Source organism: Amblyomma mixtum, chromosome 2 (assembly GCF_055824585.1).
Source record: "Amblyomma mixtum isolate Tamu chromosome 2, ASM5582458v1, whole genome shotgun sequence".
In the NCBI taxonomy this organism is placed as follows: domain Eukaryota; kingdom Metazoa; phylum Arthropoda; class Arachnida; order Ixodida; family Ixodidae; genus Amblyomma; species Amblyomma mixtum.
Window position 1 is genome coordinate 207,996,980 of NC_143013.1, and position 26,885 is coordinate 208,023,864.

At 46.8% G+C, this 26,885-nt stretch overlaps 2 pseudogenes across 1 annotated transcript in view; one reads left to right on the forward strand and one right to left on the reverse strand.

Annotated features, from left to right (window-relative positions):
- Nucleotides 1-26,885, forward strand: part of LOC149362389 (uncharacterized) — a 139,593-nt pseudogene that overhangs the window by 70,605 nt on the left and 42,103 nt on the right. The window lies entirely within an intron of this gene.
- On the reverse strand, nucleotides 9,062-9,674 carry LOC149362394 (uncharacterized; annotated as a pseudogene).

Here is a 26,885-nt window from a genome sequence, read left to right on the forward strand (position 1 = left end):
GACTTTTAACAGTCACCCTGTGCTCTTTAAACACAATTTTGACCCAGTTAGAGTTCTAATTCAGCTTTAATTATTATTTTCATGATAGTAGAGACACTAGACAACACGCGAAAACAAAAAATCGATTTTTTTTCGCAAAAAACCGCGTTTTCGACCCGCATCTCCCCATGAAGGCCAATGTGATGCTAATTAAGAGCGAAGAGCGATAAAGATTGTAAGAGAGGGGCAAAGAGAGACGAGCGCCGAGGAGGCGTCAATGCTTTCGCATTCTCCCAGTGCGGGTTGCTGCAGTGATCTCTAATGTTTTCTTCTTAAGCTGTGTCTCTCTTAAATAAGTGCAAGGTCAGCTGTCCTATCATGGAGCAAACGTACAGCATGCAGCGCTATTGTTTACCCATTTCAACCTGCTTTAATCGCGTCGTCTAGCTCGACACTTAGTAGTGCCATGCATATATGTTTTGGTGCTGTTTTGCTAATGTCATATACTGACAGAAACTTTCAGGTACTGCATTCCAGGTACTGACACCCGTTAGGACCAGGAGCTGCTTATAGCAGACTTATGCAAAATGTTTCAGTTGCCTGCAAGCTGCTTCGCCAGGGCATTCCTTACAGCTCTTCCTGACGGCTCTATTCGGCTACTCGGGCATACTGGCTGAGGACGCCTTTCGTTTGCGCTTTGCACCGCACTCAGCCAGCCTGCATTACACTGATCATTGAGTCGCTCTCAGATATTATGTAGCACACAAGCAGCACGGATCACATTGTTCACGTTGTGAATATCGCACTCAAGGCCCTTTAACAACATTCTGAAGCATGCCTTTACTCGTCCAACCGCATTTTCTACAACACGTCTGGCACTGGATAGATGGTAGTTGAAGGTCGGTGCGGACGACCCAGCAGCACCAGGAAAGGGGTAACGTTTCATTACATGCCTCTGCAGAGCGAACACCTGGCGAGCGACGAACGCTAGACCAACTTGTACCCCTTGAATTTCCTTTGTTTCTGACTGAAAGAGATCACTGGATAAGATACGTGGAAGACGTGAGGTCTGAAACACTGCAGAGTCATTATTTCTTCAGAGACTCCTACTGTTGGTGTACAAGAACTTGTAACTGTGTTCAACCATAGCGAGGAGGATGGTGCTGTACTACTTTTTATAGTTATAATAATCTGCCACCTCCTTCTTTGGCAGGCACACCTCAGTATGGCAGCCATCCAATGCACCAACACCTTGAGGGAAGCCACAGATTGCTGCGAACTGGCACACATGTTTCTGCAATTCATGAAACTTCGGGAAGCGTACAAATCATGGCTCCAAGTTCTGCACAATTACTGCACAGAACTCTCTGAATACCAGATTGACGGAGGCAGGGCTCACGCCAAAGAGGTTAGCGACAGTCCGTTCTTCACCTTACGTTGCGAGGTGGTAAAGGCAAATTGCCTCTCGTTTTTCCAGAGTAATTGCCTTTCGCATGTTTGTAGCTTGCCGCCGCATGCTCTCGCACACACCCACAATGTATTGAAATGTGGAGCTGTTGATTCTGAAATTTTTGTGGAAGCCACTGTCCAGAAGACGTGGCAACATCGTTTCGTACCACGAGTTTGGGCGCAGGTACATCCACAAAGTCATATGCATTGAACCATTGCCGCCAACAAAAGGTGTTAAGATCGCCTTCGTTGATGCCTGCTTTTCGCTTCCAGCATGTCTATGTTAAGCTGCTGCAAGTGGAGGCGTTGAAGTGCTGCCTGATGCACTGTGAAAGCAGCCCAAAATTCAACGTCGGCATCATCTCCAACGTCCGCCACAGACTTGCTCGAAGCCATTACAGCCGCAAAAACACTGCAACCAAGGTGCCGAAGAAAAAATTTTATCGTTTCCCTTGGGGATCTTATGAAACAGAAAAGAGGGATCGCAGGACTAAGGCAGTGCGGCAGGCAAGGTAAGGGCGACTATATCTGGAGTATAAGGGCAGCCCTTTTTTATGGGGAAAGCTGTATCAGGAAATAATTTTAATTCTTTTACCCTTTTCTTCGTGCACTGTTAGCCCCCGACGGAAAACCCTTGCAGCCGATGCGGTTTTGTACATTATTTGCAAAATGCTGTTGGGCATTCATTTAATCAGTGCTTTCAGGAAATAGCTGAAATAAATGTCCTGTAACTTTGGTATATACTCGGCAAGAAATGCTTCATCCTTTTTGATTGTTAAGAGCTATGCTTCCCTGAGGACAATACACATAAAGTAAAGCAGTGTCAATTCTCAGAACGCAACTGTAAGTGCCCATTCCCGTAATGAATGTATGGCACATAGCTGACCAGTGTGCCCTTTGGACACCCCTCCCTGAGTTAACATAGAAGGAGGAACTTGCCTTTTTTCGTTTTTTCGAATAATATGAGAGTGTCTTCGGGGAACAAGACCTTTCCGTTGGGAGAAAAGGCTTGTAAAGAAGCTGACAGGGATTACAACAAGTGGTCAGTTAACTTGCAACACTGGTCCTCCTCTTCACGGCACCAGTTAAATCGAAACACTGATCCTGGTCACGGCACCAGTTAAAGAAAAAGGTCGGATATGCCGGTTGGTCTGATCGAAAGCACTTCACGTTTTCGTACGCTCGTCCGGCGACACGTTGCCAGTTGGGGCAACAAACTCCAAACTTCTTTAGACAAAACTTATTTATTGAAGACGGGACCGAATACAAGAACTTGGAGAAAAAGGCGATTTAGAAAAAGGCTTTTAAAAAGAAGGGCTGTAAGAAAGCGGCCGAGACTGGGACTCAGCGCGCTCGTCCCTGCTCTTTGTTTGCAGCGGGTTTTAACCCTTCGAAAATTGGGCGGAGCTTTATTGACTCTGCTCTCGCCCAATTTCAACCAATCCCGCCGCAATGGCACTGTAGGTACAAGTAGGTGGAGCCCAGTGCTCGCCAGAGCCCGACTCTAGAGGCGCCAGTAAGTCCACTGCTTCGGGGGTTTCAAAAGTCGCCGACCTTACTGTCCCCCACCCCCACTTGACAGCTCATCTCTCTTCAATGGGAGACGGTCGCCGACCCCTTGGTCCCCGACAAGGCGGTCACGGTCTTTCCCGCAGCCTTGGACAGCGTCCGAAGCGCGTGACCCACTGTCGCCATTCCTAACCCGAGGGGAATTAGCCTACGGGCACCGTAGGCTTCTGCCTTAACATGGTCAGTTTAAGCCGCCATACAGCACATTTTCAATTGCCAAATACATTAAGCAGGCCACGAAGCTTACCGTAAAAAGTTGCAGCAAGGACATCGGCTAAATACTGGAAGTCGGCAGTTCTTGTTTTTATGCAGTGCGCTGTTGAACTGCTCATGCGCACTTTTTCATTCTTGGTGCCACCTGCATCAGTGATTCATAGCTTCTGCTCAGAAACAAAAGACAACATGTACCGCAAATAAATAAAAGCAATCCAAACAAAAACAAACTGTTTAACCGCTGCCTGGCCTTTTGTAATGAGGGCAATTTCGATTATCTCATCAAGATCTTTTTGGACGACTTTTTTGTAGAAGAACATCTCTCTTTTGTTTAATGTATGCTCCATTTCCCGCCTTCTCATTTTCAGCGGGGAAAGGACTGTAATTTCGAACATTGCCCAAAGCCGTCGCTTCCCGCTCACAAGGGCCTTCACTAGCTCTGCTTCGCAATTATCTCCAGTCGCTGTCGGTTCTGAAGCCGCTGGTCCGCATTCTTGCATTTTAGCACAGCTGCTGTCAGTCCATGGAACATGCTTAAGGGAACAGTTGAGGTCCGGAAATTTCTCAAGGTAAATTGCTGGATCAAGGGGTTTCAGGTTTGGCGGTTGCTGGGACCGGCCTGCTCAAAAACGTAAGCATAGTGCAAAATAAAAGCTGCATGAAAATAACATTTGTAATGCTCACCTGGAAACAAGTCCTCTGTGTTTATTTTTTGTGTTCAGCATTGGTTTTGACGGTTTTCGCCATTCACACGGCAGGTCCGTGCATGAGGTATTATCGTGGCTGTTGATGAAAATCACCAGTGCCACACCATCCACGGACTCCAGCTTTGCAAGTGCAGCTGGCCGTCGAGATCTCCCGTGGATTTTCGAGAGCAGATAAATAGTGCGCCCTGTTATTTTAGCCTTTCCTAGAGCAGTGCCGGAAGCTGTAAACTTTGCTTACCTCAAGGCGAATGTCGTAGTCAACATTTTTCATTTGCGCGACGCACTTGCCGCTGATATTGGACGGCCCTGCTGAGGCGATTGCTTCCTCTTGAACACCATACACATGACTGCTCTTATGAAGCTGTTGTACACTTTTCAAGCTCTTTGTTTTGAAATATACATCCAGGTTCTCAATGCGTTTAAATCCGCATCAAAGGAGGCGTTCACTCTCTCGCCGAAGTGCCATTCTCGCAACGATGTCTCTATGCGTCTGCTATGCGGACAGGTTGACGGAAACACACTGGGCATCCAGTTAGTGCGGGAAGTGCCGTGTGGGGGCGCTGGCGATGCGGTCGCTGCTGGCTCCACCATAGCAGTGCACGGAGCCTATACCAGTATTATGTTGAAGCAACGCAGTTACTACAGTGTGATCCATGTAATCTTTAGCGCATCATTCAAAAGAACAAAACACGCCAGCAAAAATTTCGTGTCTCTACTCCTTTTAAAAGCGTTATTGAAAAACTTCCCGACCAAATCGTCAAGCTTTTCTTGTGCATTCACCTGGCATTCCATTAACTGGGCTTCCTTGTCTGAGGCTGCTGCCAGTGGAGTCTGAAGCTGGCGTTGCTCTTTAAGCAGCAGCTTGAGCTCTCCGCCTTCCTCTTGCGCGAGCGCTGCCTCTTGTTGTTGGCTGGCTCTTCATCTTTGCACACAGCTGTGCACGGGGCATTCTGTGACGAACCTGGCACATCCCGATCCTCAACTGTGCTCCTTGGTGGTGTTGAAGGCGAGGTAGCAGCATCCCACCGCTGCCACCAGTTGAAGGCGATGTTCGGGGTCGCGGCTCGACAGATCCACGGTCTGCACGACGTCCGTTCCCACCTCCAGGCCAGGAACAGGATTGCCGCTGAGCGACGGAGTTAGAACGTGGAAAAAGAAGACTGAATTTAATTACATATTTACATGAGTGAAGAGCAGAAAGTGTGACTGCTTCGACCGCATTCGTCGTCGAGTTTTATACCGTCCTTCTTCCCTAGTTCCTCTATGACGACGCTGTCGCCAGGGTGGGAGTGGCCTAAAACATTCACACGTGCGGACAAACTCGTACACCTGCACTTGTGGATGTGCCTCCGTCATGTGTTGAGCATGGGAGAGGAGGACGCCTTCGAGGAAAGTCCACAGCGGAATGCGACGTTCTCGTATCTGCCGACGGCTCCCCTGGGCTGCCGACACATGTCTGTCAAACACATCCGTCGCTAAAGGTCTGAATGCGAGGTCGAGTAAAGGACGGAAGCGTAGGCCAGTAGTGGCAACGGCACCGCAGATATATCACTAGCTGCTGTCCGCCACTGTCCCTACTCGCTGGAAACAACAAGCAACATGGCCAACATGGCGCCGTAGTTACCACGGCGCTTGTAAATCCGGTACGAGAGTATGGCGTGGTGAGATCGCCACAAAACAAATAATCTTATATTTTAAAATACCAATAATGTTATGAAGCAGGTTTAAGAAAAGAATATTGATCGTTTCTTATCCCCATTTGTTTTTGCTGTTAACTTGCTGGGACAGAGTACTCCATTACAGCCTCAAACTACAAACTCGAGCGGCCTTGATTCAAAGTTCCTTTGAACTAGGTGTCCTCAGGCGCGTCCGTGTGGCAGCACGCGTTCTTCCTTGGGGTCAGTCTGCCACAATTTTGGAAGGAAAATGTTTGTCCTGTATCCTTAATCTACTAGGGAGTAAATATAATTTTTAGGTCCTTTCCACCACCATTGTTATACACTTTGGCTAAAATTTCTGCACAAAACAATTTTTGTATGCGTTGAGTTTGGTGCATGGTAGCCTGAGATGCTTATGCACCAGTAAACATAACACAATGCAATTCTGGAAGACTAAAATGAATCCAGAGCCCTCCAACATGGCACACCCTATAGCACTTAATAAAGCGGCTTCTCACTACAAAAATTTATCGTCTGCCAGTATTGTTGAACACAGGTTTGTCATGCTACAGTAAGAGTTGACCAATATGCGGTAGCTTTCCCACAATACTGTGCCATCCAACATTCTGAATATTTTCACTCTATGAATGGCCCTTTCAACATGCACTCTAGCCCTTGCAATGTCGGCTGTCTTCGGGGCCTCAGTTTCAGAAAATTGGATCTCCTTTCTTATGTATGGGGGCCTGATAATGCCGGCACCACGAGATGTACAGCCTCCCTGATTTTTAATAATATAGCGCGAGCGTCGACCGAACTGCTGGTCAGCGCCTTATAACGGCGATAAGCGTGCAACAAGGCGAGAGTTCGCGCACGCGCACGAAGGCAGAGCGTCGTCTGCTAGGCTGTTCCAAGCACGAGGACACACGCCCTGCCGCAATATCAGTTCGCAAGATCCCGCCAAGCCGTAAAGCGCATGCGCATTATTAATATGTGAGACTGCATGAGACATGATTTCTTTCTCTCTTTTTTTTTTGTTTGCCTATTACGGGAGGCCAGCCTGGCGATGCAAAGTGATAAGAAAAAATAAAAGTAAAGAAATATAGCAGCACATTGAAACCATTGCCTGGATCGCGATAAGCGGGGTTCCAACCAGCTCTTTAATGAGCCTTGCAGTGTCTCGACGGTATAAAAAGGCACCGCAGCTCTCAAACGCCCACTTCGGCGGAGAATGCCTCCTTGCGAGTTATCATTTTTCGGTTTTTGTGGCTCTGGACCAAGGCCCACTTATGCTGTCTTTTTTTGTTGTCTCAATTCTGTAAAGTTTACCCGCTCACTCCTGAACTACTTAAGCAAAACCACGGAGCCACGAATGGTTGCGCCTCCTTTTTTTTCTGCAAGAAGGTTGCCGCTTTCAGCATGCGTCACCTGAGCTGGAAATGGCAGTCGCCACGTTAGGAGCGATGAATGCATTGAGAAGCGTGGGGTGTATAAGCTCGTTCTTTCAGGAGAGGAAGGGGTAGTAAGACACAGCTGCATGTATCCGCGAATGTAGAACACTTCTGTGTATTTTCATCAAATAACCTTTATTTCCTTGGTGCATTTTAGAACTGAAACAGGGCCTTGTCTCAAGGCTCTCACACATCATACATATAAGTTAATAGCGCTGAAACTCGCCTCCGGACTGAGCAACACCCGCGATGCGCCTGGGCAGGGAGTCGAAGAGTGCGGGTACAAGGTCCACGTCATCCTTAAGGGCATCCCATGCACTCTTCACGGCTTCCCACAAGCCGTCTGCCGATGCATCGTGGAGACTCATCTTTGACAAGTTGGACTTGAGGATACCCCAAACATTTTCAATTATATTCAGGTCCGCTCCCTGGGGAGGCCAAGACAACGTCATGATGCCTAGTTGTTCCAAATGTTCCTTCACGGCGCGTGCAGCATGCACCGGTGACAGGTCATGCTGTAGGTAGAAGCAACCATCCGTGAAAGGGCCGTCCAGAAGATGGGGAAGAAGCTCCTGATCAATAATTTCCAGGTATGCCTCAGCACAGAAGCGGCCCGATATACGACGGAGCGGGCCAAGGCCGTTCTTAGTTATTACGCCCCAAATGTTTACGCTCGTCCTGCCACTAGACTTGACCTTCTGAACATAGTGTGGATCATACCTGCAACAGTGGAAGAAAATTTTATACACAACATAAAGTGTGTCAATGACTCCTAGACAATATTAAACGACACGTAATGAAAATATTACAGCGACAATACACCCCCTCTTCACATGGAAGTATAATCCATCCACAATCTCAGCAAACATCTTTTAAATTTAACCAAGTATAAGTAATTCTATTTAGGAACCATTTTACCCGCCTGTGCTGCATCATCTATTTCTTGAACAGTGATAGCTGACATTGATAATCACATGTCACCCCGGGAAGCAAATGCCATATACTTTCGCAGGTTTAAGCCAAACATAGCCAAATCGAAAAAATGAACAATGATAAATCACCAACCTCATGAGGTCTGGCCGGTAAACTTTCTGTTGCTGGCTCCATTTTGTGCAAACCGTGGACTCGTCTGTGAAGACAACATTTTCCCAGTCCTCCACGGTCCATTCAATATGGTCGCGTGCAAACTGTAGCCTTTTCTCCTTGTTAGTCGCCGAAAGCTTCGGCTTCTGCACCGCAACTCGATTGCGAAGACCTGCTTCTCGAAGTCGGGTACGCACCAAGTTGTCACTCACGTCCACTCCAGCAACCTGCTTCAATTGGCCAGCAGTCATGAAGGGCGCTACACAAGCCGCAGCAACAATGGCATGGTCCTCTTCTTCCGTTGTCTTGCGCTTCAAATGTCGAGGAGCGTCACAAATGCGCCCTTCGTCGCGATAAGCCTGAACTATTCTGCTTACGGTAGCCTGAGTGACTCCAACGCTCTTAGCAATTTCATTCTGAGACTTCCCGCAAAGCGACATTGCGATGACGCGGTGGCGTTGTTCCAGTGGCACGCGTGGAGGCATTCTCCGCCGAAGTGGGCGTTTGAGAGCTGCGGTGCCTTTTTATACCGTCGAGACACTGCAAGGCTCATTAAAGAGCTGGTTGGAACCCCGCTTATCGCGATCCAGGCAATGGTTTCAATGTGCTGCTATATTTCTTTACTTTTATTTTTTCTTATCACTTTGCATCGCCAGGCTGGCCTCCCGTAATAGGCAAACAAAAAAAAAAAGAGAGAAAGAAATCATGTCTCATGCAGTCTCACATATTAATAATGCGCATGCGCTTTACGGCTTGGCGGGATCTTGCGAACTGATATTGCGGCAGGGCGTGTGTCCTCGTGCTTGGAACAGCCTAGCAGACGACGCTCTGCCTTCGTGCGCGTGCGCGAACTCTCGCCTTGTTGCACGCTTATCGCCGTTATAAGGCGCTGACCAGCAGTTCGGTCGACGCTCGCGCTATATTATTAAAAATCAGGGAGGCTGTACATAGATAATCAATGAAAACACCTCTTGTCAACCATGATGTCAGTGAAAGACTCAAACTTGTTGAGAAGGCCACAGTGCATTGTAATGGCTTTGTCAGATGCTCGTCTACTGAATGCATTACTAATAGAAGTGATTGTGCCTCTTGGACTGACACATACAAGAAATATTACAGTATAAGTTGATTTGTACAGGGAGTAGGTTAGCAGCCAACACGCCACACAACTTGATCGTTCAAGTGCAATTTCTGTACAGCCTATGACCCCTCTTACTCTGCTGTACTTCTCAAAGTGCACTGGTATATTGTTTAACACCTCCTCTTTTGGTACCCACTCTGTGGCTGATTCAAAAATTGCTGCTAGAGGAGGAAGTGTGCGAAGAAAATACTTTGCACAGATGGTGCTCTGCATTGAAAGACCACACCAGCAGATGAAAATTAAATGGCTTGCCTCAGAAGAAGAAACACTAGCAGAACTCTATCCTTTGCAGTGGCTTCCAACTTGTCTCTTTGATGCCTCTCCAGGAGCTAAACAATCTTGTTCAGAATGTTCACACTTGGAATACCAGTGAAAGCAGTTTAGAGTCTGTAGTTAGAAGTTCAGTGATTTTGAACTTTTGTGCCATGTCATGCAGCACATTGGCCTGTGTTGCCTTGTCCGCATTCTGTGGTTTCTCTTACTGATGGAGAAGGTTGTGCAGGTCCGCTTCTCTGGGTTCTAAAATGAAAAATAGGGTGGGGGCGTTGATTGTAGTTACCGTGATAGTATAGTGGCACTAGTACTAATAACAGTAGCAGTAGTACTGGTATTAGTAGTAGTAGTAGCAGCAGCCAATTTGGTGGAAAATTAAGCACTCGAGAAGTTGGTAGGTTGAAGAACCAAGACCTCTTCATTGCCGAGAGTAAGGAGGAGGGTTTGGGTAGCAACAGGGCAACAAAAGAGGTAAGGTACCAGGTTAGCATTCAGAAAAGGTAGGTTGGGGCATGATGAATCTAGAGGTAAGTGGTAGAGATAAAGAAATGCCATGGTGAACAGGGTATGCGTAGGAATTTCTCGATTAATGCGGAATGAGGTAACAAATAGTAGTATGAAACTCTCAAACACTGGTAATGTCATGCCACCGTAGATGTTATGAAACCAATGTGCCCCATGCAATAGTTATGGTAATAGTTACGAAAACTTACCTGTGAGCATTTCTTCATTTCCTACATAGATACCTGGACACGAGCTTACCGCAGGAAGCCAGTCCTGGATAGGTCTATCTGAGTGCATGGACATAAAGGAACTTCTGCATAAACAATTTCACGAGCCAAGCATATACAATTTGTTTACAGACAACACACAGTCCGAATGACGAATATAAAACAACACACCCATTTCTGAAGTTGCTTGTGTGTGCCTGAATACATACAAAATCATATCGCCTCTCGCCATAAAACAAGCTCAGTTCAGCACTGGTGGCACAGTTACGAACGTGGTGACAAGACACAGTTGAAGCAAACACTTCACAATTTGCTTGAAATGCTGTCTTACACACACTATTTTCTAACTGCAGGCTGGTGGCAAAGACACTCAAATACTGCGAGATCTACTGTCGTGTTTGCACAATGAACACAGAGGGCCTGGTGCTGTGGAAATGTGTAAAACAGAGCACGAAATGAGAAAGCCAGCTATGACAGATGCATGACAAATGTCAGAAGTCTACTTCTTGTTTTTGTTTCCTAGCAACCTGGTGTAACCTTCGCCAACATGTTATACTGTGACAATATAGCTCTGAGCACATCTTCTGGAAAATGAAGTTGAATTGAAACTGAAAATGTAAAAACAGCACTGGAGGCATTACATTGGTTTAAGTAGTGCACTTATACTACGTGGCTGTACATCAGTGACACTAAGCAGTAAATGAGACGTCCTGTGGATGATGGCCCACCCTCATTTCTGCTCCTCGGAACAGCTACAAGCGAAACGAGCATGACCACCCATTCATTTTTCGTATTTATTGTTTAATTGTTTGATGTAATCTGTTTCTCGAGACGCTTCTCAAGCCTGTCTAGCCGGGCAAGCAGATGGTCACGCTCCTCTGCCCGGGATTGCACATCAAGGCGGTGCCTATCTTCTTCCAGGGAAACTTTTCGTTCTTCCAGGGCCAGCCGCTGTCTTCCTAGTTCCAGTTCCTCTTTCCTGAGACTAAAGTCGTAGTCCTCGCGGTGGGCCAGGAGCTCCAAGCCCATCGCCTGAAGACCTCGCACTCCTATTTGGACAGCGAAAGGAAATCTTAACAATGTTGCTGAAAATAACGCTGGCATGAGGTCAGGCTATTACATTACTATATCTTTGTCAGGGTCCATGTGGGTCCTTGAAAACCCTTGAATTTGGAAGAAGTGTTTTCAAGGGCCTTGAGAGTCCAGGAATTTTAATGGGGTCCTTGAAAACCCTTGAATTCTGGTGTGGTGAGGGAGGCGGCCGTGGAAAAACGCTAGCATGCTTTAAGTTTTGTAAATTATCTTGTTGGAGATAACTTTACCGGAGCTCTGCCTTTGTGCCGTCCCTTCGGCAAGAACTCTGTCTAAATGCAGACAAAGTCCCACTGTCTCCGCCCGACGCCGCACATGGCTACCGTCACCCCGTAACCTAGTGGTAGTAGTGGTTTATTTACAAAATAAAAAAGTGATGCAAAAGAGTGTTGCCGGCCGCGGCAATTGCTATCTTAAGCACCCGAGCTGCAGCCGGCGGAAATGAAAGGGAAAGGGAGAGGGTAGTGAGCAGAAGTATAGACGGGAGCGACAGCAAGAAAGGACGGGAGAGCTTGTACACTATTTACAAAATACAAAAGTAATCAATTTCGCGTCGCTCGCGCGCTAATGTCCAAGCATTGTCCGAAAATAAGTGCGCGCGAGCGGCCACTGCGCACAATCACAAAAGAAGTAAACTCTATGTACATAGCTGCGCGCACGTAGCGTCCTGTCTCGGCCTAATCGCGCGCGCGACACACTGCACTAGCGGCCGGGGTGGGGCGCCCGGCCGCGTATACCGTCCGAGGTAGCACCAACGGAGTGTTCGTGTCACGCGTGCACTACCTGGCGTAGAGCAAGCGGGAAGTCAAGCCCGCCTGCTCGATGAACACACAGAGGCTCACCATTGTTCTGTCGAGGGTGCGCGCACTGCCGCACGGCCACAGTAGTGCTTCGAGACTGTCCGGGATGATTCCCAGTGCCCTGTAGGCCGCGAGCATCTCGCGACGCGGCACTGCAGAAGCGGTACAGCGAAGGAGCATGTGCTCCAATGTCTCCACTGCGCCGCAGTCAGCGCACGTGTCGCTCGACGAAAGTCCGTGGCGCACCAGTCTTTCCCCGGGCCACACGCAGCCGACACGCACTCGGATGATCATCACCCGCTGGAGGCGCGACAGTGAGCGCGCGCCGACGAGAGAAATGCGCTCTCCTCGCGCGATGCGAGGGTCCGGGTGTTGCTGACGGAGGTGGTCGTAGGTCACCGCACGCACGTCTTCCAGGGCGAGCGGTTCGTCGCCGGGAGGAAGCTGACGTGTGGCGGTGGCGAGCTCGTCGGCTTGCTCGTTGCCACGGATGCCACAGTGACCGGGCACCCACTGCACGCGAATACTGCATCTGCGCTCCGCGAGGCGCTCAATGCGCTTGCGTAACGCGCACAGCAACGGGGTGCCACGGCCGGGAGTCTGCAGGCGGCTGAGGGCGGCACGGGAATCACACAGCAGAGCACACCTGGGTGGCGGCGGAGTAAGGGTGAGCACCAGGTCCAAGCCCAGGCGAAGACCCAGTAGCTCCGCCGTGGTCGAAGAGCCCAGGTAAACCACTCTTTGCTGGCGATGCAGCTGCAGGGCGGGGATGGTGGCCGCTGCGGCGAGTGAGCAGCTTTCGCTCACCACGGAGCCGTCAGTGAACACAAGCAGATGGTCGCGCAGTTGCTCGTAGATGACGCCCGCAACCTGCCCCAAGAGCAAAATTTGGGCACGAAGCGAAAAGACACGGTGCAAACGCAGTTTGGGCACGGAACCTGGTGCACCGTAAACATAGGGAGCCTACACAGTTGCGACACAAGCGGTTCACCGGCACACAGCAAGCACGCGTGCGTCGCTCCACTAACGCAACGCAGGATTCACCTAAAGCTATTCTGTAAAATTTTCACCACCATAGAAAAAGCATCAGCATCGCCCACAGCTGTGCTGCCATGCAGGAAATTTTCTATATGGAACAGCACTTATACATGCAAGAACCACTTTCAAATATTTCAGGTGCAAGACATAGGCATGACTTGTGCCACACCGTCTAGGTGCACGTTCCAAATATACAACATGCAGCTTTTCTACAGTCAAAAGTGCTCCCTGCAAGAGATAATATATGCAGGTTTCCTTGACATTACTGTCTGAACATACTGGTGATAAGATGCTTTAGGGCACCACTCAGAGTTTTCTCTTACCTTTTGTTGCAGCTGTCCTGACCCTTCCTGTGCAACAGGCACAACACTGGTTTCACTGTGCACTTCAGTACCAATTTGTACTGCAGTGTTATCCACCTGTTCACTTCCCAGAGATTGAGGGCTCTTTGGGGACGGTGGCTGCCGGTATTCTGACTCGCACAAAGTCATCAGCAGTTCTGAGGCTGGTGACTCAATTTCTGCAAGAAAAGGGCATTGCAGAAAGTAATAATGTGTGAGTCACTGCAATAACAAAACTGCAGTGATGATGTACTGGGACAGTGAAGAAATCAAAAGCTTTCACAACTTTTTTGTACATGCACAGATTCGCTGTATGTTTTATGTTCATACACCCTTAAGCAGCCCATTTAACCCAGATCGAAATGTTTTATATGCCATCACTACTCATTGCAGTCCTGCAAACACCGATGCCAAAAATCTCAACAAGCAGAACACAGTGCAAACGAGGATTACGGCAGAAATACTTGTGAACAAGACCACAACACTTGCCGCTCATTTCGCTGTCCTCGTTCTGGCTCGGCTGTTCAACACAGGCTCTCGCCAAACCAGCGTCCCTGGTTCTGTGGGCCGTCCGCATTGCTGCTGTGGCCGATATTGGAGCTGGCAGCATTTGACGCACAGCTGGCGCCGATGTGTTGCCCTTTCTGGGAACAGTTCTGACGATGTGAGCAAATTCCCTCGCCAGGTCAGAAACCTCCTGGAGCAACTGCTCAAGCTCGGAATAGTCTTCTTCGGTGCCTGATCTGAAAAGGAAATTCAAGAAGCTCAGACTAAGTGATCAGAAGTGCTAAACAGTGGTAATAAAGGCAGCAAGAGGACAGATCACGAATTGGTCGACTAGAAACAGCAGTGCCGCGATCACTGCTGCATGCGAATATAAGGGAATGAAAAGGAAAAACAGATTCAAAGGACGGAAATAGGCGGGCTCCTTAGCCACCTCGAGCGCCGAAGCGACAGGCATGGCCGCGGAAACGCTTGACAACTAACGCACTAGCTATAAGTAAAAAAATCTAAAATCACTTTCGCAGATTAGCCCGGTCTTGCTGCCGGAAATAGCCGATAAGTAGGTCCACTCTATCACGCACGGCGCGAAGAGTTATCTTCCGATTGATCGCAGCCACAACATTCTCCAACACATTCCGCCACATACGCGGGTTTTGGAAGGGATTTAACGACACCACCTCGCGCAAGAGGCACAGATCTTCGCTGATACGAAACCTCCTTCGAGGCGTTCGAATCGAAGAAGGATCTGTGCACTCTGCGGAGGCGGCAGCAGCGCTTGAGGCAGCCATGTTGGATGTGTACGTTTGGCTCAAGTAGCGAGAGTCCAGAAGGCTTTGCGTAAGGCCTGCTCGTCGCGCGGGAGCGTGGCCGAGAAGCCGTTCTGCGCATGCGCAGTAGCGCTCCCGCTAGCTCGGTGAGCGGAGCGACTGCACAAACCCACTCAACTTAAAGTCTCTATTGTAGCGTTGGAATGCCAAAGCGCAGTGCGTAAGCTTTGCACTTGGGGGCACGCTGCTTGTAAGAAATGAGAGCGGATTGTGGCCAGTGATGACAGTTGTGGTGGCGCCAAGCACCCATGTCTCAAGTGTTTTTAATGCCCAAATTGCCTCGAGTGCCTCCCTTTCTATTGCAGCCCACCACATTTGCGAGGGTGTGAATTTGTTTAGCAGTTGCTGCTGCCGACGCGTCTGTAAAAAGTAGATTAGGCTGTAAAAGCAGATAACCGTGACTGGCGTGCATCAATGAGTTCCTGCTTTGTGCGCCGTGGCATGCGAAGTTCACTCATTGGAGAATTGTGGCTGCTGCTCCTGCTGCTCTCACTCCGTGTCTGTCTGAAAGAAGGGCAGGAGATGCAACGGTCGACAACCTCTTCCATCAGTGCTGGAACATATCCTGCAAAAGAAAACAGTTACGTAATGTTCATCTAAACTTGATGTACACACCATAAGTTGTTGCATTCTTGACTGGGCACACAACTTCTTCTCCTTTTCTGGCCCTCAGTTGCTTCCTTTTCCACCTTTGCTGCCCATCCTTGGTGACTGCTTGAGCTCGGCCAGTGTTTTCATTGTGACGAAGGATGGCTAGCTGAGTCCTAATCATGAAACAAAATATGTAGGGGACAAGTACAAAAGTATAGTTACGCTTATTTTGCAATATAAGTAAGCAAAGTAGCCATGTGTGAAGGATGTACCTTGCACGCATGATATCAGTCGAAAATGCCACAGACTTCGGGGCAAACTTAACACACTGTGGAAAGACTCAAGGTTGTACGTCTGTCCAGATGCCGAAAGTTTCTCGGTGTCTCTGAGAAAAACCCTTTCAGATGCAAGGGCATAAGCTGGTGTGCCTGAAAATTTTCAGTTTTTAGTGGATGCAACTACAGGCACAAAACATGACTGTACCTGGTGACAACCATTTCCCGTTCGGTATGCTACATCTTGGGTAGCGGTCACCATGCCCAGAATGTACATTGGCAACATGGTTCAGCATGCCTAGAAAAAACACATTCACGAACAAACAGTGATGTAATTCTGTGCTTGCAACATGTTTACCTCATAATGAGACCAACGCACTAAGTCAGATGGCAGTTGTCATCGAAAGTATAATCAAGTAGACAGCTAGCTTTCACAACAAGTCACCTTGGAAGGAGGTAAGGAGTGACATAGGTGTGAAGGGTTGCATTCCTTGCAATACATGCTACTCAATATCAAAAAAACCTCAGTTGTACTAATTTCTTATTATAAACATCAGATATAGGCCAGGAGAAAGGTGAAACTTAATCAGGGAAAGCAATCTGAATCTTTCAGAACACTCCCTTTTCAAGTTCAGGATCATTTTTTCAGTTCGCACATCTAATTAGCATGGCAAACCAGAATGCCTCTGAAAATTTCACGACGCTTTGTACTGCTAAAACCTTGAATTAACAAGTGCAGAAATGTCGCTGACTGTGGTTCACAAATGAAAACTTCCAGGCTCTTAAAATTGCCTTATTGCAAAGGAATGATTTTGCAAGCTTACTTTTCCATATGGCCACCAGCAGTTTCCCGTCCCCCGCACTGACAGTGACGCACCAGTATAGGTGGTTCACTATTGGTTGGACCCAGGGACGAAGGTCACCGCAGCCTGCCTTCTTTCTTGCCGCAACCAGCTTTTTCATTGTAGCAACGTCACAACTTCTTGAGGTTCAATAGCTATTGAGAATCTTGCGGGTTCTCCACTCAAAAGCATTTATAAGTGCCTGCATGACAGGGGTATTAGCTGCTGTAACAAGTAAAATTGTGGCCTCACCTAAATGCTATACAAGATAAGCAGAGAGACAGCTGGCATGCTTGTGGTTCCTGCTCGTGTTGCCAGAATAATCTGTACATTTTTACATGTTTAGATATCAACGATTTTTCACAGGAAGGTTCATTCTCAAAATGCAATTATCATAGGCACAAAATGCTGCCAATGCATTACACTGATCACTTACTCTGCAACATGCCACATATCAAACTTGTGGTCCACACTTGGTTCATGCACTCGCATGTGCTTCTCGACACCTGGGTGGTGGTCAGTTGTCAGTGGTGCAGCAGCCACATCTTGGGACCTCAGCTCTTCCAAGCCTTTGGCAAGCGCGTATTTCTCCATTGCATTACTAGTTAATACTTCCCTACTCTGAAAACGTGATGCATCTCAGAATTATACAACCAGTACAAAAGTGGCAGCTCACTGCCACATTCAAAGAGGCCAGACAGAAAGGTGACACCCACCTCTCCCAGCTGCAGGACAAAATGAGTGACTTTGCTGGAAGCTGTGTCCTTGAAGCTGTAGGTCAAGTATTTGGCCGAGAAACCTGGCGAGTCACATCGCCCATCACCAGCCAAGTGAAGTGGTCTTTCTAGTGCCTCCAGCACACTATGCTGTTCAGCTTTCCACATCTGGTGAATGAAATTATGTAGGATGAGCTTGAAAAGAATACAGAAAGAAATGCCTTACATGCAGCCTCTGGGATACCATGTTGAAGTATGGAATGCATTGTTGTCACTCTATATTTCTCAACCTTTGTCACAATCTATTGCTTCCAGAACAGGAAAAAACTTGGTTACCAAATGAAGTGAAATTAATTGTGATTTGGTTTGATTTGATTATGCTACAATAATGCAACATGTTCTCTAGTGAATGCTGAAGGAAAAAATAATGTCAAGAAAAATGTACCTGCACCATACAATTATGCACACAAGTATCAGACAATACACAGCAACTTTCAGATGCAGTAGTACTTGTTACATATGTGTGTGGTAGCTGGCTGCAAGGTGAATATCTGATACACATAGTATAGGTGGCTGGATGGCACACAGATGCCCGCTTGTTGCAGTAGCCACAGCACCTTTTCTGGGCTGGCTCCAGAAAAACATATGGCGGCAGACAGCAGTGCGTTTCCCGGTGCCTTTTCGTTGAGCATGGGCTGGCTCATCCAAGTAAATCTGTGCTGCTGCATGCATACTGTTGTCACATGAAGCGCAGAGCCAGTAACTCTTGCCGACACTTTACAAGGTGCTTGGTACTGTCTGCACACTTCAAACTGCATCAAGTTTTCCTCAAAGATGATGAATTTTCTCTGGGAGTGTGCTGGTGCACTCGGAGACTCGGATCCTCTGCAAAAATATAAGTAACATCTTGTGTAATAAATCAACAAGAACAGTCGCAATTACTATTACAACAGAAATTGGGAATACTGTTTAAAGATAATCACTGCAATGAATGAGTGAATGGTTCAGGCTAAGGTGATATTAAAAAACACTCAAAAATGACTCATCATGTGATGGCTCATAGGTGTCATCAGCAGGAAATTTCAATGGGGATGGCTCAACTGCTGACAGTGTCAATGAATCTAGATGATTCACTGGTGTTGAGCACCGTACCACGAAACCTTCTGCAAAAAACTCCAATGATCCGTTCAAGAAATCCTCAGATGTGCCATCTGCTTGGCATTTCGTGGTGCCTGCTTCAGGGAGCAACCCAGGCTCTGTCTGTGTCCATTCATCTTTCACGGCTTTGATCAGGAAGCTGGCCTGTACACCTGAGAGGAAAGTGAGGCATTTGCAATGAGTCTCCCAGCAAGTTGTCAATGTCCTGACAAAACAAACATTGAACAAATGAGCTATGCACATGCACTGCGTCACTCTACTGCCAAATACCTGACTTCTCAACCAGAATTAAGCTCCTATAAGTGGCGATGAAGGAATTCTTCAAACTAAAAAGTTACCTATGGACTTCTTTTCGACCATAGCAGTATCGCGTCTGTGTGGAAGCAGTGGCCAGCCTGCAGTAGTGGTCTATTCTGGCAGAACTTGTTGACAGCTACAAGGAAATGTTTGGGCAAAAATAAAACACTAGTGCATCAACATACAACCTGGTCACTCAGAAAATGTTTTCACGTTTTCAAGCCTTTTTTTTTATATTGGCATGATCTTAAAGCTTCTTGGAATTTTTCACAACCTCTTCAAGCTCGCGAAGTGAATCAGCAAGGCTGGCCTTTCCTTGTTCCAACAAAGCTTGGCCTCGTTGGGCCTGCTCCAAGCTTTTGTTCAACCCAGTAGAACTGACTTCCTGAGCCCTCTTCAGGGTTGATTGACATGATGCAACCTTTTCTTCGAGTTGCTTCCGTGACCGTTTTCCAACACAGTCATCTCCGTCATCCGATGAATTGTCAGGATTCTTTCTTTTTAGGTCCGCTTCTCGGCTTTGAATTCTTTCTATGTATCTAGCTCACGCTCTTTTTACGTGTGTACTGTGCGATGTCGGTGCACGTTGAAGAACCCCAGGTGGACGAAATTTCCGAAGCCCTTCACTACGGCGTCCCTCATAGCCGGCCGGAGTCGTTTTGGACGTTAAACCCCAATAAACCAATCTTTTTATGCTTTGAAGAAGCTGTGATGATAAAGGCACCTTTGTGGCATCGCTGCCGTATCTTCACATGTCGTAAGCCACTGATGCTCTCGATGCATAGTGATGCCCTACTTTCAAGCATTCGTTTCTTTTCACTGAAGCCACACTCACAATCAGCATTGCCGTGGGGTAGCCATAACAGCGCTTTTACCAGCTTTGAAAGCAACGGGTATTTAATTTCATCAGCTGCACTCTTTTGTTGGAACAGCTGTGCCCAGCGAGCATCTATACGAGCTTCTGCAAGATGAATGTTTTCGCTTTCTTTGACTTGCGTCCTACACCACCATAGCTTCCTCGGTGTCCGTACCCATTTCGGGTTTCATTTTCCAGACTGCCGGGTCCTCCACATTGAGACTCTTCAAGTCTTTTGGACTTTTGTTGATGTACACTTCAGTTTGCAAAAAGCGACAGGATTCGCTTCACTAAGGATATCATCTTCATGTAAAGCACATGCAACAATGGTTCTTCCTTTTGAAATAACTTCTGGAAGCCCGAGGAAAGGTCAGCACAATTTCTCAAAAACAGCACCTTTGCATACAGGGATTTGTCTGAAAATCCCGAGGAAAGCTTGCTGTGCAGGTTTTGATCATCCAAGCACCTTCCAGATAAATCATCCTTGTGGAAGTGTCTGGAAGGCTTCAAACTGCTCCTGTATGCGACAAAGGGAATCTTGAAGCGTCAAGACCACCTCCCTGATTCAACTGTGATGTTTACACGTCTCTATATAGGAAGATTTTCTGCTCATGCTGCAATCATTGTGACCGCTGTAACTTGTACTAAATGCCATGCACTTAGTCATGGCATATTGGTATGAATTATTAAAACAGTGGCTTTGGAGAACATTTGTTGAACAAGGCAAGGACAAAGCTCTTCCGTTACTTGGTCTAACATTAACAAATAGTTGTGTTCACGTAAAAATCCTGATGTTCTCCTGTTTATAAAAATGGTTTACTTACGAGGTGCATGCCCTTTGTCGGGCATGCCCCATGACCTGGCTGTCATCTGGAGAGCATGTCATAAAAGGAGTTGAATAATAAACACAGCAAAATTAGAACTCAAATTCTCCATTCACCCACTGTAACCGCAATGAACTATTTTACTACTAAGTGTTAGAAGATCAGACTGTACAAATGCTTACAGCGTGGTGGCAGCGACGACACACTATTGCTTGGACCTGCTGTGTCTGGCTCCAAGCTGCTGCTTGAACCTGTCAAGGCTCCCGCACTACACAGGTTCATGGCTGCACTGTGTGCAGGTGAAGAACTTGCATCTGCAAGTCAAGGACACATCACCAAATAGTGTTTTGCCTCCACAATTACTTGGCACTTTCAAGCGAATTTACAAATGAGACATTTTGGTGTTACCAGCCTGCAGTTATTATTGTACAGGAGGTTCATATGCCATGAAGGAATGTCCAGCAAACACTGAATTTCCCACACAAAGGGGCCCATGCTAGTTAGATCCTAAAAAATATGCACATACTAAAGAAGCTGCCATTCTTTTAGTAGCAAACATGCTGCAGACAGATGACGTCAAGCTGTTCAGAAGCAGTAATAACATGCATCAAGTTTTCTAGTTGACACAATTTCAATTAAAGGGGAGAAGGGACATCGAATTTCACTTGTGTCCGTCATTGCTAATGCATATAACAAATACTATTTACCAACATTAACATTTTAAAGGAAGAACTGCCTCAACATACCATGCACTGCACGACCAATCTACTGAAAAATTTGTAATATCAAAATCATGGTGCTTATTGGAGCTTCTAAAGAGTGTGCAGCCAGAAATCATATTTCCCATGCAGTGATGAAAACAATAGCAACATCTATTTCCCCCATCACCGCAAACAAGATTAACCACATATCCACACTTGTGAGCCTGCACAAGCAGTGGCAATTTAGCATAACTCTACAACTAGCTGGCAGTCAGAAGTGCATGCTTTTTTGAAGATCAAAACTGAGCTGATGTAGTTCATAAAGAGGTTTGCATGAGAAGCAGCGGTTGCCATTTTGGCATACAGCTTCAACTGTGCAGGCAGTGATAAGGCGATTAGACATGCACGCAGCACCTGCCTGCCCCTACATCAAAAATGGCAGTCATTGTAGCATGAGTGCTCCCTCTACAAGCACCTATATAAAAGCTTATAGTGTTGGATGTTACAATTACTCTGTCAGCATGCTTCCTGGTGAAAAAAACCTCTTTGCTAGACCAATTCTATGCTCTCCCCCATTTGTGCCTGTAACTTGAGTAACAAACAGCATTTTTAAAGCAAGATGAAGAACCAGTGAAGACAGGTCTATGTTTGACAACTCCCGCAATTTACCTTGCCACAAATTGTTACTCGTGGTACACGAAAAATTTAAGTTACATGATCGGACACCAAAATGATACTACTGTCTTGCTAGCCAGAGCACAATCACCACATGAATAAAAAAAGTACAATGAAAATGAATTGCCAGAAGTGAAGGCCTTATCTTCTATGCCCCTCTTCATGATGCTGTGTTCCACTAAAAAGAAAAAGTTAAATCTTATACACAGCGAACAAAAGCAAAAAGAACGGTTTTGCAGGACCAACAGATTATGGCTAGAGTTCTGCACTGTTTGTGCACTGTAACGATACAAGCACTGCAGACAACTGAACGACGTGCATAACACTAGTTCAAACCTCATAATGCTTTTCAATCATATTCAAAACATCCAGGCTTTGAATCGCATCACAACCAGCCGGCCATAAAAATAGGAAGAAGGGTTAGTGTGGAAGTACTTGCCCTGAAATATTTTGCTTTCCAAGCAGCGCTGGAAAGATTCCACTTGAGAGACAAGGAATTCCTTGTCTCTTTGCAGCCCCTGAGCCTTCTCCTTCCACATTTTTTTTTCAGCATTTCCTCGCCGAAGCTGTTCATATGAGCAAAGTGACTCATCTTCACCCAATGAACTTGATGTCGAGTAGTGCCTCTTCCGGCTCTGAAAATTCAAAATAAACTATAAACTATCAAGTAACATACATTGGGCCATCAGCCTTAGGTTTACTTATATACTGCTTACCTGCCCGTGGAAGGATGAGTCAGAAGGCGACATTTCCTCCTTCTGTGCACTCTTCAAGTGCTTTTCTAAAATTGCATTATAAGTAGCACTTCTACTGCTGTCTTTCGTGTGCTTCTTTTTCATGACAGCCTAGTGCGAAGAGGAGGCACATTAAGCACTACAAAACAATTTAGAAGTGAGTGCAGGCAATTGAATATTTTGATCATTATATGAGGCTTGCATGCCACTCTAGCTGGTGAGCATACCTGCTTTTCCTTTTTCTTGTGGCTTTGAATAGGCTCGACTAAAATAACAATCTGCTCAGGCAATCACTCGAACGCCACAGAGCGCTGAATGTCCGATTCTGTCTACGCCAGTATGATAGACACATCGCATGGTGATAGTGGTGTTTACATTCCGAACGTGGGCTATGGGGGGGAGGCCGTTGGAGAACTCGAACTGATTTACACTACCTGGGATAACTGAACGTGCACTGGCATCGCACAGTACACAGGCGTTTTTGCATTTCACCTCAACAGAAATTACGCCGCAAGCGGGATTCACTCCCGCGACCTTAGAACCAGTAGCCCAAAGCCAAGTCACTGTCACCCAGAGCGGTGGGTCTTGACACATAGTTACAACTTACCGGCTAGTAGGAGGAGCTGCGCGTCATAGTACCCGGTGTCTGATCCGTCCCCTTCTTTATCGATCCAGAGTACCGATTAGACAGACTTGTTGTTGAAATCCTTTGTTATCGTCGGGCGAAACTTTTCAATATCGGAGACTTGTTGTTGAAATCCTTTGTTGTCGTCGGGCGAAACTTTTCAATATCGGACACTGGCACCACGTGCAGCTTCCTATCAATGTCCGCAAGGAATCTTACTAAGGCAAACATACTGGGCCAAGAATCTTAAGCCTGAATCTAACCTCAGAATATGTTATGAAATAACTAGGCCTAACAACACACTGACAATACCATAGAGTTGACAATACAGCTACCGGCAGCACAGCAAGTGCAGCCAGTGACAGCGATGGAGATGGCTACTGCTGGTTGTGTTCAACGCGGTTCAACGACGACAGACAAAGTTAGAGATGTCGCACCAAATGCGCAAAAATGATGAGGCAAGTATTTCTGGTGCTTTTTGTGAGGGTTTATTGCAATCGTATAAAGATACTGGTTATATATATAATCTAGAATATGCTCAAAACTTACTTTTTGGGCCATATTGGCGAAATCCACAGCTGCATCAACATCGAAATCACCATTGGCCGCACGGTGAAGTGTGTATGCTCGGTTTGTTTTGATGTTTTTGATGCATGTTTTGATGTCTGTTTTGCGATCTGTTCTGACCTTCTAGTCGCTTTATCGAAACAGTGTTATGCAGCCTCGCAAGCGTTAATTAGACACCACACCAAGTGTTGCTGATCTTCCAAGCACGACAAGGTGGAGATGGGGACAAGCTAAATTGAATCTGCTCCCAGTCCCTGCAGCCGATGATCAGTCACGGACTGCCAGTAACACAGCATCGCAGTCAACTGACAAGCACGAGGACAGCACAGTTACCGAAACAACGCCATCCCTTGAAAATGGCACATATGCAGTGCCGTTACAAACAAATGAACAGCAGCAGGAAAAGCCGACACACATCGCACCGCCCTATAATCCTGCTAAAGAGCATGAAAAGGCTAGAAGTGCATGTGACACGCAGTCGCCCGACGACGACGTTGACCAACGCGAAGAGGCAGAACTGAGTGCCCAGCATCTGCTGGCGCTTGCTGTAAACTTCGCAGTTGAGTTTGCATTGCCTTGGAAAGCAGTGGAAGCTCTACAGAGGCTATTGGCATATGTGCTTAAAAGGCAGGACCTGCCGGAAAGCAAATATTCTTTCAAGAAGAGCGCTGGCGGAAGTCTGGAAGATGCCAAATTTCATTTTTACAGCAATGAGTGCCAGACACTTATTGCGGAGACATCGGGCCGCTTAGAACGGAGTCCGCAGAAGGGGCTCGATTTGTGGTGAGGGATATTGTGGATGAAAAATGCTCATGGATAAAAATTTCTTCCTGAGCCTACCACGGGAGCGTCAGATCAAGTTGCTTTTTGCTGACAAACAAATATCCGAAGCGCTCCGTGATTGGAGCGCTTATAAGTATAAATATAAGTATATAAGTATAAATATAAGTATTAATGATGGAACTTGTGAGCAAATGGCAGACATCACAGATGGTCAAGCTTATAGGAAGGTTCGTCAGAAGATGTCGCCTAATAATTTGACCGTACCCCTTGACTCGGACAGTAGTCCTATTTTTAAGTCGTCCAAGTATAACATGTGGCCCGCCCAGGTCTTGGTAAACGAGCTTCCTGTAAATCTTCGTCACAAAAATGTGCTCACAGCCATGCTCTGTCCCCAAGATGGAGAGTATTTTTATTTCAAGTTTTTGGTTCAGCGTTTATTCTAGGTTTCTATGCTTTATATTTATGGACTGATGCACGATCCTTGCCTGAAATCAAACTTATTGCTGTGCATACTTCAACTGACTTATATGTCTGCCGTTTGGTTTTCAGTCCTGTTATTGCCTCTTTTACACGTATATTTTGCTTCTAGAATAACACATTACAGAACTGTCACAGGACTTCTCACTAAGAAATAAAATTCAGACAAAAAACAGTGGTGTGATTGAAGAACCCATTTATTGGCTAAAGTGCACATAGTTGCAGTTGTCAAGTCACAGTGTGCTAATATGAAACTGCAGAACTAGTTTTCCTTTAAATTTTCATCTTTTTGCGAATGCAATCTATGCCTACAAACCAATTTATGGATGCCACAGCAAACCAAGCAGGCCTACTTCCGAATTATTGGTGCTTGCATGTTTACAAGGGCAGCACACACTGAAACCACTTTGTTCATGTGTGGGACCAGGCTTAGCGGTACTCTGTTGCTTAGAATATGGTATATCTTCAGCCTTTGAATAACTCTTTCCACATGGATGCGCATAGACGCAATCTTGTATGTCTTCTCCATGTCTTGTTGAGACAGCTGTCCACCATCCCCTCAATTAAAAGGATCCCCGCAGGGAGGCGTCTGCAGCATGCAGACGTTGGTGAGTGGCGACACCACGGGGTTAACCCGAGCATCCGCAGGGACATCCCCACAGGGGGATGATGGTGAACAATGCGTCACCACGGACCCGAGCATCCGCGCTTAGCCGTGCGTGGCATCGCCGTGTCCGGGGAAAAGGGGATCCTGGTGGTTGAGCCGATGCCGAGCGTTTGGACCTTTAAGGCCCCTCGGCGGAGGCAACACACCACTTTGGCCCCAGCTTCCTGTAGACGGCACCTCCGGCCTGACCCGACCGGGGGAAATCGGCAGTCGCCTTTTCCTGTTCTCCTCTCCATCTTTCACTTTCCTATCTCCTTTCTTACAACTCTCCTGTATCCTCCTCCCTTCTTGGTTTTTTCCTCTTTTTCCTGGCGGCGAGGGTTAACCGTGTGTGACCAACTACCCTGTGTTGAGTCATATTAGGTTATAGTTAAGGTGTACAGCTGGCGTGGGCAGGACTTTCTTTCAAGTTCCTGTCGCGTCCCCTTGTTGGACTCCATGGTGGGTGGCTGGCACCATGACCGAAAAACATTAATTTTTTATGGCTCCCGCCCTTTCCAAACTTGATCGCTCTCTAAAAAGAGTGCGGAACGAAGCAGAGAATTTTTTTTCGAAAAAGAAAGCAACATTTGCCAAATTCCATGTCATCCACAGTGAAGTTCAAGATAAACAGGCCAGAATTCTTTCTCCATTCATGGTATCGAAATGCTTAACAGAAGCTTTGGGCCCCGGCTACAAAGTATCAAAAATGACCAGTGGCGATTTATTACTGGAACTCCGAGAAAATGTCCAAACCACCAAACTCTGTAACATAGTGTCTATTGGGGACACACCTGTCTCCATCACTGCACACCGATCACTCAACACTGTCCGTGGCGTCATCTCAGAAAATGATTTTCTACATCTCACAGAGAAAGAAATGCTGGAAGGACTCTCAGATCAAAATGTCATAGATGTATACCGCATCAAAATCCGCAAGGACAATAAAGAAATAGATACCAAACACCTAGTTCTGACTTTTAACACATCCACATTGCCCGAAACCATCGACGTTGGATACCTCAAAGTAAATGTAAGACACTACATACCTAACCCCCGAAGGTGCTTTAATTGTCAACGGTTTGACCACGGATCACAGAGTTGCCGCGGCCGCAAAACTTGCGCGAAATGCGCGTCAAAGGACCACCATTCTGAGGAATGCGACGCAGCTCTACGCTGCGCTAATTGTGAAGGAGACCACGCTGCGTACTCCAGGGCGTGTCCGTCCTGGAAAAAGGAAAAGGAAATCATCACCATTAAGACCA